The following is a 15751-nucleotide window of genomic DNA, read 5'->3' as shown; positions in this document are numbered from 1 at the left end:
AAACTTAGGCAGGCTTTTTGGAAGAATTACTTCTCATGTCTTGTTTACAATACTCCTGCTAATATATCCCAGAATGATGTTTGGGTTTTTTTTCTTTCTTTCTTTCTTTCTTTCTTTCTTTCTTTCTTTCTTTCTTTCTTTCTTTCTTTCTTTCTTTCTTTCTTTCTTTCTTTCTTTCTTTCTTTTTTTTTTTTTGCAACAATATTACATTGTTGACTCAGTTTGTGATCCACTATAACATCCAGACCCTTTTTCTGTAAAATTCCTTCTTGCAAAGACATTTCCCATTTTTTATTTTGTACAGCTGATTATTCATTCCTAAATTCAGTACTTTGCATTTTTCCTTATTAAATTTCATCCAATGTATTTTATTCCATTTGTCTAGTTTCTCAAGATCATTTTGAATTCTAATACAGTGTTTGAAAGCACTTGCAACCCCTTCCTGCTTGGTATCATTTAAAAGTGTATTCTCTGAGCCATTATCTAAATTACTTAAGAAACTATTGAATAGAACTGGGCTCAGGACAGATCCCTATTAGATCCCACTTAATATGCCCTTCCAGCTCAATTGTGAAGCACTGATTAGTTCTTGGAGTGGTTTTTCCAACTAGTTATGGACCCCACCTGACAGCAATTTCATCTAAGCTATGTAAGACAAAAGCCTTAAAAAGCCTTAAAAACGATATGACATCTACTTCTCACCCCAGTCCACAAGGCTTGTTACCCTGTCAAAGATATTGTGTTGCTTTGACATGATTTGATCTTGACAAATCCATGTTAACTGTTACTTGTCACCTTATTTTCTTCTTGGTGATTGTAAAGTGATTGTCTGATTTATGTGCTCCATTATCCTTCTGAGTATCAAAGTTAAGGTGATAGTCTGTAATTTCCTGGTTTGTCATTCTTCTTCTTATGAATGGATACTATATTTGATTTCTCTCATCCTCCAAAAGTTCTCAAAGACAGTCAATAGTGACTCAAAGATCTCTTCAGTCAGTTTCTTAAGTATTCTAGGATGACTTTTATAAGGCTCTGTGGAGTTGAAAATGTCTAAGTAATTCTTAACTTGTTTCTTTCCTATTTTAGCCTCCGATTCTAATCCATTTACGCTGTTGTGCACCATATTAGTCATCTAATCACTTCTAGCTCTTCTGATGAAAACTGAAACAAAAAATGGCACTTAATACTTTGGTCATTGCTGCATTTCCTGTTCTTATCTTTCCTTCCTCATTGAGAAATGGGCCTGCTCTGTCTTTGGTATTTTCTTTTTTTTTAATGTATTTGTAGAATGTTTTCTTGTTACCCTAACTAGTTTAATCTCTTGTGTCTTGGCCTATCTAATTTTGTCCCTTCATGCTTGCAGTGTCTTTGCAGTGTCTTTCATAATTTAATCCAGGGCTTGTCTATGTTGCCACTTGACCACACTGTAACTTTTTTCCCCCCACTCAGGAGTGTGAAAAAACACCCCCTCTGAGCATAGAGTGCAGTAAAGAGCCAGTGTAAACAAGCTCCCAACACTGTTAGAGGCGGTTTACCTAGGGCATTCTTCCAGCACTGGGGCCATGACCACACTGCAGGGGTGTAGACAAAGCCCTAGTTTCACTTTTTGTGTGACTCTCCTGAGTTTCAGGCCATTGAAGATCTCTTGGTTAAGCCTGTAGGAGGTCTCTTTGTATCATTTCTATGCACTTGGGTAGCTTGCTCTTATGCCCTTAACAATGTTCCTTTAAAACCCTGCCAATTCTCCTGAACCCTTTCTCCCTTAGACGTGCTTCCCACAGAATCTTACCTACCCTAGTAATTCTCTGAATTTGCTAAAGCTTTTCTTCTTGAAATCAATTGTCTTTAGTTCACTGTTTTTCCTCTTTCCTACATGTCCTGTTGTACACCAAAGCCTTGTGGTTAGGACCCTCTTGAGATCTGAAAGACCCAGGTTTAAATCCCCTCTAATGCCTAATTTGAAGCAGGGCCCCATTAGGCTGCTGGCTATTCTGCAGAGTGCTCCTCTCATTTTCTCCTACTGAAGATATTTTACTATGTATTTACTATTAAATATTTGCCGTATCAGGGACTTGAACTGATTATCCTATCTCCCAGGCTTACTGTACTAACCACAGGGCCATAGAGTTCTGCTCTTGCTTTTGTTCCCCAATGGTCCAATGAATATTTAATTATTTACCAAAAGTGAAAACGCTTAAAGAGGGGAGACTGAGAGAGCCAGAGTAGGGGTATGTCTAGACAGTGACACTATTTCAGGAAACGTCTGGTATCCCAAAATAGCATTTTCTGCATCCTAGCAACAAGTCCATTACTTCAAGATATATTCGAAATAACAGGCTTGCTATTCGGACATCCCGGTAAACCTAATTCCAGGAGGATTAAGGGACTTGGAATAGCAGTCTAATTTCAAAATTTGACACTGTGTAAACAGCGCTAAATTTCAAAATAGACTATCTCGAAATAAGCTACGCAATCTGCGTAGCTCAAATTGCATAGCTTATTTCAAGTTGTGAGGCACTGTATATATATAACCCTTTAGTTAGGCATTGAAGTAGAAGTCACTTTTGTGAATCTAGCTTGCAGATTCTACCAATGCTAACAGCAGTCAGGCAATTAAATTAAATTGCGTCCCACAACATCTCTTGAAATCTGTTCATAATTCTTGTATAGGTTGAACCTCTCTAGTCTGGCACCCTTGGGACCTGACCGGAAATTTGCCAAACCACAGAAGATTAATATTGTCTAGCAGCATATTCAATATTTCCACTGCGTATATGGCTCTCAGAAGACACATGGGGTAAATTAGAGCTAAATAACAGCACAGAACACTTAGTGTCAAGACTGGTGGCTTTATGGTACCATGGGAAACCTGGCCACACCTATGATAGCATCTGGACATCTGTCTAACTAAAATTAAGCCAGATCACAGTGTGCCGGAATAGATAGATTCAATCTGTACCTTCTTGCTATACCAATGCTAACATCTATCTACTAGACACCTCTAACCTGAAAATAAAGCAAGTGTTTGGTCTTTGGCTCTCTGCCCCACATAGGGGCTGTGTCTAGACTGGCAAGTTTTTCCGCAAAAGCAGCTGTTTTTGTGGAAAAACTTGCCAGCTGTCTACACTGGCCGCTTGAATTTCCTCAAGAACACTGACTTCCTACTGTCTGAAATCAGTGCTTCTTGCGGAAATACTATGCTGCTCCCATTCGGGCAAAAGTCCTTTTGTGCAAAGCTTTTGCGCAAAAAGGCCAGTGTGGACAGCTCAGATTTGTTTTGCGCAAAAAAGCCCCGATCGCAAAAATGGCGATCGGGGCTTTTTTGCGGAAAAGCGCGCCTAGATTGGCACAGACGCTTTTCCACAAAAAGTGCTTTTGCGGAAAAGTGTCCGTGCCAATCTAGATGCTCTTTTCCGCAAATGCTTTTAACGGAAAACGTTTCCGTAAAAGCATTTGCGGAAAATCATGCCAGTCTAGACGTAGCCAGGGTGACCAGCTGTCAAGTGTGAAAAATCCAGGCAGAGGGTAAGGGGAAATAGGATCCTATATAAGACAAAGCCCTCAATATTGGAACTGGCCCTGTAAAATCAGAACATCTGTTCACTCCTAGCCCGATGTTAGTTATATCAGAGCACTCAGATATTCTGGATGAATCATGACCAGTTACAAACACATCTGTAGTTACTGACCTTTTACCTCTGTAAATTGATTCTGTGTGCTCCTGTCTGACACACGACCTGCATTCACTCTTTTTTAAGCCCATCTGAAAGGCAAGACATACTGTTACTATTCCATCAGATAAGGAAATAACAAGATAGCCTGCATTATCTTCCTCTTTTTCAATGACTAAAGCAGCCTGCTCTTCAACAAATATTAATCAGACGAGGAAAGCAAGAGATGAGTCTCCAGGTTTGCTATTAGCAAGTAAATCCAGACTCTGGCTCACACGCTAAATAAAGTCTCAAAGGGATTAGGAAATCTACCCACAATCCTTACTCCATTGGCTGGGTGGACTGAAGGGGATATGGTCAGTTGGAGAATTGAAGCTGGGTTTCACATTCTGGGATGCAATTCAGACCAGTGAGCAAATATAGATTGGTTAATAAACTTCTTTTATTTCTAAAGAGACAGGGTTTTAAGTGATTCATGTAGAAGATCTGTATTCCTCCTCTACCAGGTGTTGCATTTGAGCCTCTGACCTCTATCTGGGGCTAGCCTGCTTGCTTGCTTATATATCTTTTCTTATGGATTCCTTATTTTTCTCATGGATTTCATTATTTGTTTTTTTTATAATAGATTTATATTGAAATATTTTTGGCTGTAACACAAGGAACCTACAGGCTACATCCTGTATGTTACATTAGGGCAAAATTAGCATATATGGTTGGATGGAACTTTTCACTCAGATTTATATTTGGCTGTAAACTTTCACATAAATAGATAAAAGATGCATTGAAGTAGGCTGTTCATACCCATTAAAATCTAACAGGTACACCACAAGAACAGAACCGAAAACTGGTTAGGGCAATAATCCCAGAAGTGAAAATGAGCTAATGTCATTAATATTCATTGTGGTAAAGCTCTGACTGTGCCCTGTGAGTCCTGTGCTTCTGGCAAACAATGTTTGATTCAGGGGCTCGCTGTGACCCTGACTTCTTCCATGCAGCCCCCTGTCCTTTACTAGAGACAAGGTCACAGCCTAGTGAACCCTTCTCATCACAACTCCTCTGTGGTCCTAGTCTCCCTTCTTGGGGCAGACTCTGTAGTGGCGTGGAGAGGGATGGGGGAAACCCAGGACCACCCACTACTCTGGGTTCTGGCCCATGGTCTCTAAGGCAGTGGCAACACACAGGATTTCTTTAACTCCCCGTCTAGAAGCTTCTTCCCTGGGCCATTTCCCCAAATGATCCCTCCCAGTCCCTTTCCTCTGGTACCTGAGCACCTCCCACACAAGAAGGGTATATCTACACTACCACCCTAGTTCGAACTAGGGTGGTAATGTAGGCAACCGGAATTGCAAATGAAGCCTGTGATTTGAATTTCCCGGGCTTCATTTGCATATTGCCGGGCGCCGCCATTTTTAAATGTCCGCTAGTGCGGACTCCATGCCCCGCGGCTACACACGGCATGGACTAGGTAGTTCGGATTAGGCTTCCTATTCCGAACTACCGTTACTCCTCGTAGATAGGAAGCCTAATCCGAACTACCTAGTCCGTGCCGCGTGTAGCCGTGGGGCATTTAAAAATGGCAGCGCCCGGCAATATGCAAATGAAGCCCGGGAAATTCAAATCCCGGGCTTCATTTGCAATTCCAGTTGCCTACATTACCACCCTAGTTCAAACTAGGGTGGTAGTGTAGACATACCCGAATTGAGAAACCTGGACCTGAATGCTGGACAGAGTCCAGGCTTGTCCTTTGTCTTATCACCAGGGTATTGAGGACGGGTATGAGTTATACTAATCAAAAGCTTCATGGTATCTAATGCATCTGAATCTTTAGAACCGTGGTCACCAACCAGTAGATCGCGAGCTACCGGTAGATCTCAGGGGCTCTAAGAGTAGCTCTTGAGCCCTCTCTGAACTGCACACCTGCGCAGTACATTTACATTAGATTTCCTCATTTGAGGAGCAGCTACTCACCGAGCAACAACACAGGTGAGTAGCTGCAAGGAATGGTGGGAGCTGAGAGGTCGGGAGGGCTAAAACACCATAGCCAGCTGACTGTGGCTTTCAGCTGAAAGAGGCTGTCCCGCACTCCAGCTGATCGGCGGCTTCTCCTCTGCACCTGCCCACGTGGAGTTTGGTGCACCCTGGCTGAGTGCCATGGCCAGCTGGCTGGGCAGTCACTTCTCTTCCCTCCAGCCCAGCTGCCCTGCGCTCAGCCCAGGGAGGCTACGTCTAGCTCCAGCTGTGCTGGAGCAAGCTTCCCGGGCTGAGCGCAGGGCAGCTGGGCGGGAGCGAAGAGAAGCGGCTTCCCAGCCAGCTGGCCATGGCGCTCAGCCAGGGTGCACCAAGCTCCATGTGGGCAGGCGCAGAGGGGAAGCCGCCCGATCAGCTGGAGTGTGGTTCAGCCTCCTCCGGACTGAAGGCCACAGCCAGCTGGCCAGGCAGCTTCTCCTCTGCACCAGCCCACTTGGAGCTTGGCGCACCCTGGCTGAGCACCATGGCCAGCTGGCCAGGAAGCCGCTTCTCTTCTCTCCCGCCCGGCTGCCCTGCGCTCAGCCGGGAAGCTTGCTGTTAGTGTTAGTATCCCAACACTGTCCAGCCTGGAGCCCCCTCCCCGAGCCAGCGTCCCCTTCTCCACCTCCTCCTGCATCCAGATTTCCTCCCAGAGCTTGCACCTCTCACCCCTTCCCACACCCAAATCCCTCATTCCCACCCCAGAGACTACACATCCTGTCTCAACTCAGCAGGGGTCCAGCTAGACTGCAGGAGTTTTCCAGGATTCTGGAGATATCCCAGAAAAACTCTTCTGCATCCAGGGTTGTGTTTGTTCTTTCAATTTTTTAGTGGAAGAACAAGCAGGCTCTTTTGGTCACCCCTATATTCCTCTTTCCACAAGGAATAAGGTGGCTTCCAAAAGAAGGGGTTTTTTTCTGACATTTGGTCCATTCTACAGATTTCCTACAGATTTTTTTTTTAAAGCAGCAGTATAAGGATTGGGGATAGCAAGTGATGGAGAGGAGGAGAATAGAGAGGGCAGGGCTACAAGGAAGGGGCGGGGTGGTAGATCTTGGCTTGGTCTGTCATTTAAAAAGTGATCTTAGGTGTAAAAAGGTTGGAGACCACTGCTTTAGAATAATAGTTCTACATTTGTAATGCTTATTATTTTACCATATGATTACTAAGTGCTATTCCATTTATCTCAAAAGTCTTCAAGGCTATATTTGACTGTCATATCCCTGAGAGTCCTTGGTAAACTCTGTGTAGCCTGATTCTGGGCCAAGAACCTTATCTCTGATCAGATTAATTGGTGAACCTATAATCCATCCTATAACTCATACTATCAAAATTAATAATATTAACCTCCTAAAATCAGGCAACACCTCCCAGATGAGTGCTCTAACCAGCAGGCTACAGAGTCATTCTTTCTCTCCCTTGTGACTATTCAAGTACTTTGAGCAAAGTGGAACAGCTTCAATAGGAGAGTTTGAGACACACTTGTCCTGAGTACCTCATAGGCCAGTGGTTAAGATACTCTTGTGGAAGACCCACATTCAAATTTCCCTACTCCACACCAAGCAGAGGAGGGAACTGAACTTGGGTCTCAGACCCTGTGTGCAGTTGCTGACCACTAAGTTAACATTTGTGAGGGAGAATCTATCCCTTTAAAAACATGCAAAAAAAAAAAATCAGTTCACTTGAAACATGTCAACTTGCCAACATTTTTGGCATGTCTTTACAGGGAACCAATTTTTTATTTTTCAGAACTTCCAGTGAACCAAAAAATCAGTTATTCGCCACATTCTAACTGCTGCCCATTTTCTGTACCAACTTCTATCTAGTATGTACAGTATCTTGTACCATACTCATGTCATCACGGAATTTGACCAAGTATGTGTTAATATTCCATTGACTTAAATGGAAAGCTGATAGAGCACAGCAGCATAAACAGTGGAGTGGAATTCTAATCTGATATCAAGCCTGAGAGAGACTGAAGACACACAGTATATTAAAAGGCCATGGAAGAAAATCAATGCCATGGTCAGTAATTATATAGTATAGATTAATTGAGGCTAGAGGCAGGGGATTAAGTACAGCACAATCCTATGTACAGTTTAGTGATTCTGATTACAAGAACAGCTGGAAGTAAACTCCTCCTGGACTACAAGGAGTTGAAGGTCAAACCATATATCTTGGCTAGGCTCCCCACCCTAGAATTTCAGTAAGGCGTCAGATTTCACTTATAACCTCTGTATATGTAAGAGATTGTGAACATGTGAATGGTCACGTTGAACACCTAGCAAGCTGTTACAAGTTGAACTGAATGCCACATGGCATTTCATATGTAACTGCCTATAGATTTTTTTAATGAAGTCTCAGATTTCTTTTCATGACATTAATGTTATGAAAATATGGGGATCTCCATACTCTCTTTCCTCCTGGATGTCTCTACCAGGTGATAAATACTATTCAGAACAATTTGTCTATAGGGCTTCCTCTATCTGATATTACGATGAATGGTTTGAATTTAATAGTATAGAAATTGATAGGGGCTTTGATTTGATTCTCTCGTGGATCAGAATCAAACATGAGCATTTCCTTTTCCTGTACACTTGGAATATCCCATTCTTGTCTCACCTATTTAACAGGGAAAAACTTCTGAACTGCTACTAACTAGTGGCCTAGTTGTAAGAACCTGATAATACCTTTAGATTTAAAAATGGGCATCCTTAAATGCTATCAAAATCCTTTCGATAAAATCTTTTCCATAAACAAGATAGTAATAGGACTCCCTAATCCCATTTTTATGCCATAAGTGGGCTTGTGAAATGTTGTGATTTGCAGAGCAGGAAGGAGAAATACAATAGTCGCCATTTTAAAGAAAATTAGAATCATAGAGATGGAAAAAACCTCAGGAGGCCATCAAGTCCAACCCCCACCAACTCTAATGATTCCCTGAAATCTAATTAATGATTGTTATGGCAAATAAACTTCATTAGGTTATATCATCACAGTAGCTTATACTCTTTCCTCTGCTGTATATGCACATAATGTCTTAACAACCAAAACTCAAACAATACCTCTCAGGCCACACACACCTTAAAGTTTGGCAAATAGCAAGGGAGTGCACTTGCTTTGCCCAAAGCTTTCTGTAATCTGGGAGTCAAGATTCCCTGATTATATTTGTTTGTTTGTTTGTTTATTTCAAAACCAGCTCTCTCACCAAGCTACTGTTTAAATTCGAGTAAGAAACGTAGTGCTGGATTCTCTCTCTCTTGGTCCAAGATCCAAAAAGATATTTAGGAGCCTATTTTAGGCTCCACTAAGATCCTCAAAACTCCAGCTCAGCTTCTGCCTAACCCTATAGGTCAGGGGTCTCAAACTCGCAGGCCATAGGCCTGTACCAGCCAGAACAATGGCACAATCTGTCTCTGGCCACCAGCAGGCTGGGGGTGGGACCTGTCCACTACTGGCTTCCAAGCCCCGCTCCTTCCCAACATCACCACCCCTATGGCACCCCATCCTCCCAGCACACCACTTTGGGGATCACCAGACGGGGCCAGGTATCGCATGATATTGGTGATCACCCCCCGCTGAAGGAGAAGTGACTGCAGGGAGTGCAGGGGGGATGACAACACACAATTAACTGATTAATGGCTTTCACTGTTTACAAATGAAGTAGTTCTCTAGCTCTTCAAGGCTCAAATCTCCTCTCCAGTCCCCAAAATACTTATTACCTAGTGTGCTGAGTAACTATGTCTCAGTTTACCAGAACATTTGCTAATTATGGATTAAGCAGCATTCAGAGTGCTCCATCATCCCTAGATTTTACATCTTCTCCTTAGCTGTTGTGAACTTTTCTGACACTTTGTCAGTTTTATCATGCAGCCAATAGATGAAGTCATCTCTCAACTCCCTTAGCTAATCTAGTTTCCAGCTACTAGGAAGGCTCTGTACTTCAGAATCATGACTGGGTGGAGCTAGCCTGAACAAATAATACAGGCACTTTTAAATATAGTCATTTTATCCAGCCTGCAGTATTTTTCATCTTAGGCCAGGAAAACCCAATATGTTCAATACTGTTGACTCCTTGTGGCCAGATCATGCATGCTAGATCTCATTTACATAGGAATGTACCTACATTTACATTTTGTACCATTAATAACGAGAGAACTTTCAAAGCTTCTAGTTGCACGTATATTTATTTGTACTAGTGTCATGCTCAGGAGTGCCAGTCACACTGAAATGCTACTTCGATTTCACTGAAAGCTTACCATGCAGAGGAATTTTATTAACAGAATAAGGCAATTGTAGCTTCCCAGCATGATAATCACCTCCCAGGAACCTTTGCAGATTTCATATCAAATGTGTGAGTTCACATCACCCCTCTATATGAACTCCTTTAATTGAAGTAACAGATCATGAATGAAAAGGATGACTATTGGTCTTAACTTAAACCTCCAAATTTAAACAAATAATCAGTAGGGTATTTTGTTTCTACCTTTACATTTTCAGCTAGTACAAACATAGTAGAGAACTATAGATTGTATTTTACTGGTACGTTACATAGATACTGGGGAGGAAAAGGAACTATACTGACTTCAAGAAACTTCCTCCCCCTGTATTTCCATTAGAAAACAAAGTGGACTATCCATTCAATGTCTGCATACATGCTATTTTGTTTTAATCTAATTTCCTTTGAAGTTAAGGAGCTGAATTCAGTTGTTTGGGGGAAAGAGGTGCAGCAGCCCTGCCAGGTTTAATGAACCATGCCTTTTGCAGGGCCCCCTTCTCCCACAAATTGTCTTTGGTGATGAACTCCTGGAAAATGTTGCGCAAATTTCCCTTATTTTGGTAGCCACCTTGCCCAGATAGACACTCTTGATATGGAAATTGAACATAGGATCTGTTGTGCCTTTGGAAAGTTGCTTCATCATGTCTTCATTGACAGAGAGCTGCAGATGGAAACAAAGATCCTAGTCTACAATGCAGTAGTCATCCCCTCTCTTCTATATGGCTGTGAGACATGGGTGATGTACTGATGCCATCTTAGATGTCTGGAGTGGTACCATCAGCACTGCCTTAAGAAGATTCTTCATATCAGATGGGAAGATTGTCTCTCGGCAGCTACCATCACCACTGCTGAGGCAAAGTTTATGAAACATCAACTTTGCTGGGCTGGCCATTGTGTGCGGATGGCAAATACAAGTCCTCTTTTCTCAATTTAGTCATGGTAAAAGAACTTGTGGGGGACAGAGGAAATGGTTCAAGAACACTCAGAAAGTCTATCTCAGGAAGGGATGCCTTGGCCCTGTGAATTGGGAGGCGCTGACTGGCAACAGACGGCACTGGTGTTGCATCACACATCAGGCCTCAGCCTGTTTTAAAGAGAATTGCCTTGCTCAAGAGGAGCAGAGGGGAAAGGAAAAGGTACAGTGTGTAGGCCAACAGTTGTGCTCTCTCCAAGCAGCCACCTCTCTCATGTGTGGAAAAATCCGTATAGCACAAGTTAGATTCCTCAGCCATCTTAAGTCTCATCCATAATTCTTCCCCTGGTAGGAGCATCCGACCATCATCCTTGTATCAAACGATAGTCAATGATCACGTGGCTGAGTGGAATACCCAAGGAAGAGGGAAATGGCCCTACAGGCTATTTTCTTCTTTTCCAGATAGATGGAGGGAAGGAAAAACCTTTGGGGATTGTAGCCAACATTCATCAGTTGAGGGTTTGGGGATGGTGGTTGGTATTTTTTTTTCAGTTCCTGAAGATAGGGGTCATTAAAGGCATAGCGCATGGCGTTCCTTTTTTGGGGTAGGGAAATAGCCCACCAGGTCATATGATGTTTATAGGTAAACAGTAGGCTAACTAATACACAAAGCTTAACAGATCAATGGCTTTTATAAGGTCACCCTGAAAATTCATGTAGGGTTGGGTTTTTTTCTAACTAGCTTTGAATTGGGAAATATCAGCACCAATTCATAGTTTAAATCTGTTCAAAAGGCAAACGAATGACTCCAGAAATGGAGTTGCAAAGTTGTATATTCCGTAACATACCATTGCTTTTACTGGTGAAGGGATGTCCAGAGTGATGACTCTCCTTGGAGTATTGATGTGAACCATCTTTAGGCAGACACAACTCCTGGATCCATTTGAAAGATTTAACTTTGTGACTAGTTAAAATAGATTGCATTGTGAAAGAGGATCTCTTCCTCCCACTCTATGAAGTAAGCTGAAATCTGAGTGTGAACAAATGCAAACACTTGCGTGATAGAGAATACAAAAGCACAAATACCTGAATTGTAATGGATTTAGTTTCAAACCCTATGTTTGACATTCTGATCTGACAATGAAAAGGCTGCATTCATACACTGAGAGACTACATTCATTTCCTGCCATGGTTGACTTGCACTGCTGTCAACATGTACAGTGTTACACCTCAGGAGGCATGGTATAGTACAGACCTTTTTTATTCCTCAACTCTCTCTCATTAAACCAATGAATGCCATTCATCTGGATTAGAAGGAAGAAAACATTAACTCCTTTCTTTAAAAAAAAACACCAAAATCTTCGTTTTTACAGAAAAAAATTCCCAGGAGTTCTACCACAAGTAAAAACAGTTTGAAGCCTGCACAAATACTTTTATTTTAATTTTCACTGGGTTACAAAACAGGGAAAATACATCTGAATTCATGGGAGAGAGGCTGTTAGAAATTTGACAGCAGAATAATGTTGAACTTGGCTAAAATAAATGTAAGCTCTCTAATCTCTCTAAAGCTTTGTATATTGACTACAACTCTTAACATCAAATCAGTAACAGCTGTATAGTTTAGTTCTTTCATCAGGAATGCATATCAAAAGGAGGGAGCTTGTGTCTGTCTGTGAGTCTATTTGTTCAAGAACTCCTCCTAACCAGTAAGAGCTAGGATCAGCAAATTTGGTATGCAGCTTCCTCTTCTTCTAACTTAAAGCAAGGTCAGGCTTTGGCTGTGCCGGGACAGCTGGAAGCTCCAAAAATGTTTTCTATAATATGTAAAGGGAGGTGCTGCTGTTTGGAGGGACGTGATACTGCAGCATGTCCACTGGGGACAGCTGCACCACCAAGGGAGTGGCCAGCAGGACTCTGCTATCTTGCCTGCCAGCACTCGGGGTCCTCTGACCCAAACCCTTTCCCCCACTCCTGGCCCTTGTTTGTGGTGCCAGGGAAGGAGAGAAAAAAGGCCCCTAGCGACATTCATGAGTGTGGCAAGACAGATAATAGATTATCACCAATAATCTTTGGCAGAACCATGGTTTGAGATGCAGCTTGGATGTGGAGAGACAGTTTAAAGTCAACTTTAAAAAAACACCAGTGAGTTCCTCTGGGTTCCAGTTGGCCACATCAGAGTTTGGATTAGAGCGATGAATATTTTTTTATTGGTCACTAAGACAACTGTTTCTTCAGATGAAATCAGCCAAGAGACCAGAAACCAGCACGGAGTAAAATAATTCTTGGCAGGCTCACACCTCACTTTACTAGCTTTCAGGTCACAACAAAGGGTAGAGGAAAGATTAATAAAACTGGGACTTTTCAGCTTGGAAAAGAGATGACTAAAGGGGAGTACAATAGAGGTCTATAAAATCATGACTGGTGTGGAGAAAGTGAATAAGAAAGTGTTATTTACTCTTTTTCATAATACAAGGACTAGAGGTCACCAAATAGATTGAACGGTCAACAGGATTGAAACTAACCAAAGGAAGTATTTCTTCACAATCTGTGGAACTCTTTGCCAGAGGATGTTGTGAAAGCCAATACTATAATGGGGTTCAAAAAAGAACTAAGCTCCTGGAAGATAGGTCCATCATGGCCAGTGGTGGTGTCCCTAGTCTGTTTTGTAGAAGCTTAGGTAACCAATGATAATGGGTAACAGGTAGGATTGCTTAGGTAATGGGTAACAGAATGGATTGCTTGATGATTACTTGTTCTTCTTCACTCCCTCTAAAGCACCTGACTTTGACAACTGTGGGAAGACAGGATACTGGGCTAGACTGACTTTGGTCATTTTTATGTTCCATATGTATCACTGCTCCTATTTAACAGTTGCATAACAGAAGGTAGTCGGCATCCATTAAAATAAGAAATTCCTACATCCAGTTATTCGCAGAACACTAGACAACACAGTCCTCTGAGAATCTTATCTCAGCCAAAGAACAAATAATTGGGATTGTGTGCGTAGCAATGTATGTCAAGGAGATAATCCCTATCATGTGCCACTCAGTGCTCTAGATTCCTCCAATCTGCTTCCACTGATATTGAAAAGATTTAAAGGTCACTTAGCACTTTGGCTGCTCTGGCTCTGTAAGCAGAAAAGAAAAAAACCCTAGTACCAATATTGCTTATTATGTGTCTACATTTGTTCTACTCTACTGTGCATTTGTCACTTACCATTGATGGTATGGAGGCTGTTGTAATAGATTAGTTGTGTTGGCACTGATTTGAGATCTTGCGGCTTCACAGCTTGTGACTAATGGGGCTATCTCCATTTCATATTGACTATGTGTACTCTAAAGCTTTTATCATGTATACTCTGTATATAATGATGTTATTCACCATGTACCTACAGCCAGCTATGCATGGATTATGCCTGCACATAATCGCATTAACTGAATTTATACTTTCCGCAACCGTTTAAGAAATTGTAGAAGGACACCATGTATGAATGGAATTGCAATGGGAATTCAGAAGTGGAATTTGATCAGGACAACAGATGGCTCTGCTTATAACAAAAAAGTGAATTCTCATATTATTTATAACTTCATTGGTTGTTTTGATGTAATAGTCCAGATCTTGCCTTATTTACCCACCCAAAATTCCCAGTGATGGGAATATAAATTTTAGGAAGGCACACATGCAGGATAAACACCGAGATATTTTGTAAAGTATTCCTGCCACAGTAAACAATCATTGATTAATTGAAGTAAATGGAACAATGTGGATTTACACCAGCTACGGACCTAGACTTGATAGATGAATTACAAAATTTAATAAACCACTTTAACTACTACATTTGATTGCATCGTTTCCCCCCTTTCACGTAAATATATTCACATTTTTTTCACCTTTGCATTGCTCAGCTGTCTTGTGTCTTGCTAGCCTGAGACTAAAGGCCTGGAAGATACATACAGTTTTCTAGCTGAATGCACTTTGACCCATAATGTATAGACCTCTGTTCATATCTCCTGGTTGCTAAAGTAATAACACCCTCTGGTTCCTTTCAAACCGTGGCCCTTGAAAACCCATCAACCTTTCTGTCCTCTCTACTCAATCTGCCAAATGCCTGCTTGGTATGAAATTGTTGACAAAACACGAGTGTTGTACAGCTTCTATTTAATTTCTGACTGATTTTTTTCTACTATAGGAGATCACTGACAATGGCTAGAACACGCTGCTTGCTTTCCCAAACTTTGTGTTTATTTCCCCTAAGATTTTGCCATCTGTTCTACTCAGCTGCCCAAATAAGTAAAATTTTCAATCCTTTACAGCTTCTCTGCTGCAGACATTTTCTGTTTCCTCAGTCTTTCTAGCCTTCATCAAGTTCTCTGTGACTGGTTCATCTTCAAATAATATGTATCAAAACATGCCATCTTATTACAATCAAGTGCATTGACACTGGCATAGAGTGGAGCATATACAGAAATAAAATTCATTATATAGAATTTCAGATAGTATTTAGAGGGCAACCAGTCTGGACAACAGACTAATGCATTCAATTCTGTGCGTGTATGTTTCTTCTTGGCCTGTCTGACCTGCCATTTACACCTGCCTTACTGAAGAGTAGTTCAGTATTGCCAATTGCAAATGTTCAAATAACTTAACTTTGGACCTACCCCAGCGCCCTCCTCCTCCTTCCCCTACTAATCATGGGATTGGCTTCAAATTAATATGATTTTAAACCACATAAAATGTGGGTGTTGTTCTGGTTTTTGAGTCAAGTGTTTGAATATTCAAGCTTTTCCCTGCAGATTTAATTTTTAAATAGTAAATGAAAGCTGATATTTTGACAAAATAACATGACCCCATGAGCTAAAATAACATCAAACATCAGGTGAC

This window comes from Pelodiscus sinensis, chromosome 5, assembly GCF_049634645.1.
Source record: "Pelodiscus sinensis isolate JC-2024 chromosome 5, ASM4963464v1, whole genome shotgun sequence".
Classification (NCBI taxonomy): Eukaryota; Metazoa; Chordata; order Testudines; family Trionychidae; genus Pelodiscus; species Pelodiscus sinensis.
Note: the sequence above shows the minus strand (reverse complement) of the source record.